The 6,353-nt window shown below is 40.5% G+C and overlaps 1 long non-coding RNA gene across 1 annotated transcript in view; it reads right to left on the bottom strand.

The window, feature by feature from the left end:
• Positions 1 to 459: 459 nt before the first annotated feature.
• LOC121096377 overlaps positions 460 to 6,353 on the bottom strand; it is a 50,320-nt gene continuing 44,426 nt past the window's right edge. Inside the window, exon 10 of the long non-coding RNA XR_005830468.1 lies at positions 460 to 754. This is a non-coding gene — a long non-coding RNA (uncharacterized LOC121096377). The remainder of the gene's footprint in view (positions 755 to 6,353) is intronic.

Genomic DNA, 6,353 nt, shown 5'->3' with positions numbered 1-6,353 from the left:
GTGCCCACTGTTTTTTGGGGGGTTTATTGAGATGCTTTTATTGCAGTGGATTAGTTGGCAAGTTGCTATTTACTCGGCCCCTCTTCTTTGCATTGACAATCCTGCCATCTACAAACCAGCCCACAGGAGACTGATTTCTGAGATGAGCTATCCTGCACCAGTAAAATCTCTGATAAACCCTTAATATTCACCATGTCATCCTGGAGAAGGAACGGGGTGATCCACTGGAACCCATCCCTTCCTGACCACTGAAGGGCTGTTTCCCAGAAGATGGAGCTCTTTCCCCAAGACTGGTGATGGAGGCCTTGTAAGTTCAGTATTGTGTAAGATTTGGGAATTCTTACGGATGTCAGTGAATTATTATTCTTAGTTGAGAGAAAGAAGACAAAATAAACATGTTGACCATAGATATTTTTTTATAAAAGAAAATTCTTTATTTCTTTTCCTCAGTAAATGATACTTCAGTGAATGATTCATGTGTTATTTAGTTCACGTGAATAATACGTGAAAGTAAATTCAGTTATTAAAGAGTTCAGAGGCCAAACTTTTTTTTTCCTTCCCTTTGAAGCAACATACAACTCCTTGGCAGACTTTGGTCTATAAAGCTTTGCAATTTTCTTGAGTTTATCATTTGATTAGAAAGATGGTGATTTGTCTTGTTGACAGCAGTCACTCCCTTTTTGCTGGAAGCAAATCCATCAAATTCTGTCTGGACACAGAGGAGTATTTATTTCTGGTGTGCTTTGGTTTCCACCTGTGAATGATAAGATTGAGAGGGATTTTAAATTTCCACATTGAAAACCAAGTGAAAAAGTAAAGTAAAAAATGTGGAAGATTGAAAGAAGAATATGGATGTTGGTTGTTACTAAAGGAAGCATGGTTTGTGGGAACCCACAGATCATGCAGGTGTCCCTTGTGTTGGGACTGGAGCAACAGAGCCCTTCTGGAACCAGGTGCTGAAGGAAACAGCAAGTACATCAGAATTTGAACATAATAGTACCCCTAGTGTCTGACCTTCTTCCCTAAAAGGCAGTGTTAACCCTCTCCTTCCTTCCTCTCCCTGCTCACCCCCAAATCTGGGATGAGGCTGTTGGTCCCTTTTAAGCCTGGACACGTTGAGGAGCCCCTACAGAAACTGGACAAAATTTTGTTGTTAATGATGCCAAACAACTGTCAGTGTGTCAGTTTCCAATATTTTGGTTTTTATGAGAATTTTATTTTTTTATTTTATTCCTGCAGAACAGATATTCATTTTTTACAGCTCATGTGTGTGTTATCTAAACTGCAAAAAAGATTATGAAGAAGGGAAGTTTTATAAGCACTGACATGGTTGTCATGACTACCTAAGCCACTTTGCTGCTACCCATACAAGTCTTTCACTTTATCTCTAGCTTTTACACAACATTTTTTTGCATAAGAGTCTTAAGAAACAGGGCTCAAGAAGCATCTGTACACCTATATTTGTGGGGGTGGGGTGGAGGGGTGTAGCATCCAGGTGAAGCTAACGAGGTAGTGTGCCCCTCCCCCATTAGATAGCATGTGTGAGTTATGTCTTGGACTGTGAGAGACAGGTCAAAGCTATTCTTTACTTTGGACTGAACTGACAAGATCCAAAGCTGTGGCAATCAGGGCTACAAATGATCATGTGAAGTAAGCTGCTCTGACTTATCGTGAGGTTCAGGTGTCCTCCTCCATGAAGCTGTCAGTGTTATAAAGTTTGGATTTGTGTTTATTTATGGTTCCTGCCCATTTTCCCTATGCACTAATTGCAATATTTGCAAAGCCTCTCCATCTCGTCAGCATCCGATTTTCTCACTGGATGCGATGCAGGTGGATCCGCCTTTCTCTTTGGCCAGCTAGAGAAAGGAGGTTAAGGGACCGGAGGGACAGAGGGATCTCTGTGACGGGATAGTATAAAAGTTCCCATGCACATCATTAAAATAAAAAAGAAATCGTGAAACAGTATCAAGCTCCACTCAACAACCATTTCCGTGTCTTTGCACCTCTGTGACTGAAGTGTTTGACTGCACTGTCAGAGTGGCCTGGAAGAACCAGTAACCTAGACCAGAAGAGAGTTTTAGCTGCCTTGGTCCTTCACACGCAACTCGGGCCGGGGCTGTGTGTGTACAGGGCTTTTTGCGAGTCCCATGGTCTAGAGGAGGACCTAGACCACGCTGCTGTTTCCTTGCACAGTGACAGTCAGGCTTTGTGTGTCTCTCCCACCTTGGTCACTGAAAGCAGGAGAGGTTGCAAGTTCCCTAGGAGCAAAGGAGCCCTTGTCCTGAGGAAACCAATACTCCGGTATAAAATGGCAGTTTCTAAGCCTCTTTCCACTGGCTCGTAAGGTTGGGACAGCTGGGACATGTGAACGCTCTTTGTGAGGCACTCAGAGTGCAGCTCAACCTCCAGAGCTATTTTTTGGTTTTGTCTGGGGTTGTTTTTTTCTTTTTTAAGGGAAGGGTTTGCTAAGTGACAGACTTGTGAATCATTTGCAAGGGAACAACCAGAAGTAGGAGTAGTGTGAGTGTAAATGTTAGCATATTCCTGATGCTTTATTTCATGGCAGGGTGGTTGGAACTAGATGACCTCTAAGGTCCCTTGCAATGCAAACCATTCTGTGAGGAACATGGAGCTGATAGGTAATCAAAAAGAGAACAAGGAAAAGCACTAAGTGTGTTTGAGAAAAAGGAGAGCTGTAACATGTTCTGGGCACTGGGCCTCCAAAACAAGGGTCAGCTTAAGATAAAGTTTTGTTGCTAGGAGACTGTAACCATGGAATAGAAATGCTGATTAGTTGACATACTTGAGAGATGATGAAAAAAAGACGTCTCTGTGTCTGTGTTATGTCAAAAACATAAAACAGCACGGTTATTTTGGAAAAGCTAAATACAATGATACAAATCCAAACAGCAGTAAATCCAACCCAAGTGCAAATGGTCACAGGCTCTGATTCGAAGTTTAATTACAAGAATATAGCTGGAGTTAATCATTGAGATGACCCAGCAGTTAAATCATTTGAGGAGGAGGAAGACAAGACAAGAGAGGTTAAACATATGCAGCTGTATTATTCTTTTAGCACTGAATCAACTCAAACCTGTTGCTGGAGAGTGTCCTGGGAGCTCAGGTGACAAGAGTTTATCTAACCTGTATGTATGGAGCTTTGTGCTTTCCTAAGGACCCAGAAACTGAAGAGAATCGTTACAGTATAAAAGGCATTTTAAGTTCCAGGTGGGCATCAAAGAGAAAAATTTAGAAGAAAATCTGAAACATTTCAGAAAAATCAGAAAGAAATCTAATTAAAGGAAATAAGGATAGAATTTCAGGAGATACAGGTCTGGTTATCAAGTTTGTTTAATGGTAGCAGGAAAGTAATAACTTGCAGAAAGGAAGCCTTCTGTTAAATATCCTCTTTCATGTTCCTCTGGAAAGGCTGTCATGGTCTGAGGAAAAAAGAATTAAATAGACCATGATGAAGTAGGTTTGAATTCTTCATCATTTTGTTCCTGACAAAGCTGGCAAATACCAGTGTACAAGAAAGCATCTGCAAAATGCTTCTGTAGCTAGTGGGGATATGAAGGAAGTTTCAAGTTAAACAATTTTCATATGTTCGCAGGCTTTTAAATCGAGTGTGGTGAGAAACGGGTGTTGTGAAAGCTTTTTGAAACTCCTAAAAATTTGTAGACTGTTCAATAATGAAATTATAACAAAATCAATAATTTAAGCTAAGCATACTTAAAAAATGAAAAATGTAATTTTTTTGCTAGGGGGGAAATGGTGAAGAAACGTGCTTGCTTAACTTAATTTTCGTTTCTTAGCACGAGATTTATAATTAAGCAAGTTATTTGTTTTCATTAGCAGTAATCGACCAGTAAACATGATAGTAACATTTTCCTCTGGAAAACTCTGCTAGTAAGTCTTTGTAGTTAAGAGCTCTGACCAAAAATACCACGTGGAGTGGATCTCAGATGTATCACCCCTGGGACCAGCCATCCTTAACACAATGTATCCATTACAGATTATAAAGCCCAGGTGCATGTGGGTTGGTGTCTTAATGCTGCATGCTGCAGAGATTCAAGTGTTAGCTTAGAAATGCACCCCCCCCAAGCTGTGCTTAGACATCTTCATAACACCCTGGCAACTGGAGAGGGTTTATTTATGTAAGTCATGTACTAAATTTGAAAAAAAGTAGCATAGATCATCCTGCTTGCAAGTATCTCTCACCTGTGTCTCTTGAGTCAGCAAGTGCCTAGAGAAAATATTTCTGCTGATAATACCATGAATACAGGTATTAAATGCTTAGAGACATAAATATGTCCAGAGCAGAGATATACAGTCAGCTGCCATAGTGTCCCTTTAAAAAAAAAAAAAAAAAAAAAAAAAAAATCCGTGGCTTTAATCTTTCTTTATATATAGTTTTGAGAGCTGGCAGTCTACATAGTTCAGCAGCAATGGCAGATGCTTAGCATTCCCCCAATTACTCATTAGAGCTCAAATACTCACCCATACTTAGACACAGTACGGGTAGCAGACCAGCCCCTTTTGTCTCCTGCCAGTACAGATATAAAATACAGACTCACTTAGAAGCAACACCCCTTATATCCTGAGTGAAAGCAGGTAATGTTATCAAGGAAATGCATTTTTATTGATATTTCTCATATAATCTTTTTTCATTGTGACTTTGGCTGCTCTGCAAGAAACAAAATTGGGTCTGAATCTCTGTTTTCTGTATCTGGGATAGCGAGAGATTGGAGTGTGTTCCTCAAGATACCAAATGGCTGCATGCAGTGCTTTCCTTCTGGGAGACTTCTGGTGGCTTTGCACACAGCATTGCTATTCCCATCACATTGCTGGTACACACAGAAGGGGTATCGGACAAACGGTGTCTAGGAGCAGGAGGCTTCTGGTTCCTGCCTGAGCATCTTGGCTGTTAGGTCCCTCCGATGCTCCAAATTTTGCTCCCCAGCACTGTTCAGTAATGTGTGTGATTAGCTGCTGTGGCTGTTCTATTGACTGATACCAGGTTAAGGATGACTTTTCAGATTTGGCTGCCTGGAAGAATGTATCTTAGAGGCTGGGATACCTGCCTCTTATTCAACTCCTGTAAATACAAAAAAAAGTTGCAATTTCACCTGCCTTGGAAGGATCATACCATGTCCTCAGAGAACCCAGAGGAATCACTGGGATTGCCTTTACAACTGGGAAAATCCATCCTGTTGCAAAGTCAGTAGGGGGTGCCCAGTCATCTGCAGACCATGAGCAACATAATCAGCTCTGGAGTGACTCAAAGCAGAGAAATACCAGCTCAAAGTCATCAAGCGATTTTAAAACCCAAGAGTTCATAAGAATTGAAGAGGTTTTGTTCATATGCAAATATCAAATAGAGTGCATCTTAGAACATGCTCTGAGTAGCTCACTCCCAGGTAGCTAGGTAGCAAGAAACTATGGAAAAAGCAAATTGGGGATACGTGCAGTAATATCAAGGAATCACAGCTGACTGTTTCCTTTACTCTCGATTCAGTTGTGTTTTGCCATGAGGAGACTACAGGAAAATAAACAAAATTATCACCCAGGAAGGGACAATGCCAATTGATTAGTACATTGTGTTGCAGCAACATCTTCATTGCACAGGTAGATGACAAAATTCTTCCACAATGAGAGTTTTCAGGGAAACAGCATTATTTACAAACTCAGACATTACTGATCATTCACATGGTCAACAGATTAGCGATGTTAATGAGCAGCCAACTATCTGCAACAAATAAGTACATTTTCTCAGGATAGAACAGCAAGCTGAGGATTACAAGGACCCACGCTCTTTATCTCTAGACAATCCTCGTTTCAGGTTTCTTGCCTCTTCTTAAAGGCTTGGAATAAATAACATATTGATTTCCCTTAAAACTTAAGAATGTGTTCACTGTTAAGCTGTTCGTACTGCTTATAAAATAGTAGGGATTATTTTCTTTCAAGCCTTCCTGTACCGATGTGAAGAGATACCTATCCTGCCAAATTTGTCCATGATCTTAAAGATTTCAGACAGGAGTTATATACTTATATATGTGTGTGTATATATATATATATACTTATTTCTCCTGTTTCTACAGGGATTACTTCTCAGCTACTAACTAGAAGTGAAAATTTATTTGGAAACAGCTTGTTCATATCACTATCTGTCAATGCATATGTGTAGATTCAGGGGAATCTACACAGCCCTTAGGTTAGGGCCAGTATAGAAGTTTGCTTGAGCTCTTTTTCCTGCCTAAGCTGCACTTTGAACTCTTTTCTGCTAGCGATACCTCTGAGACCAAAGGATATATCTGTGTGTGAAGGCATATAGCAAAGAGTCTTTCTCTCTC

Source organism: Falco naumanni, chromosome 12 (genome assembly GCF_017639655.2).
Source record: "Falco naumanni isolate bFalNau1 chromosome 12, bFalNau1.pat, whole genome shotgun sequence".
Classification (NCBI taxonomy): domain Eukaryota; kingdom Metazoa; phylum Chordata; class Aves; order Falconiformes; family Falconidae; genus Falco; species Falco naumanni.
Note: the sequence above shows the minus strand (reverse complement) of the source record. Positions and strands in the feature narration are given on the sequence as shown.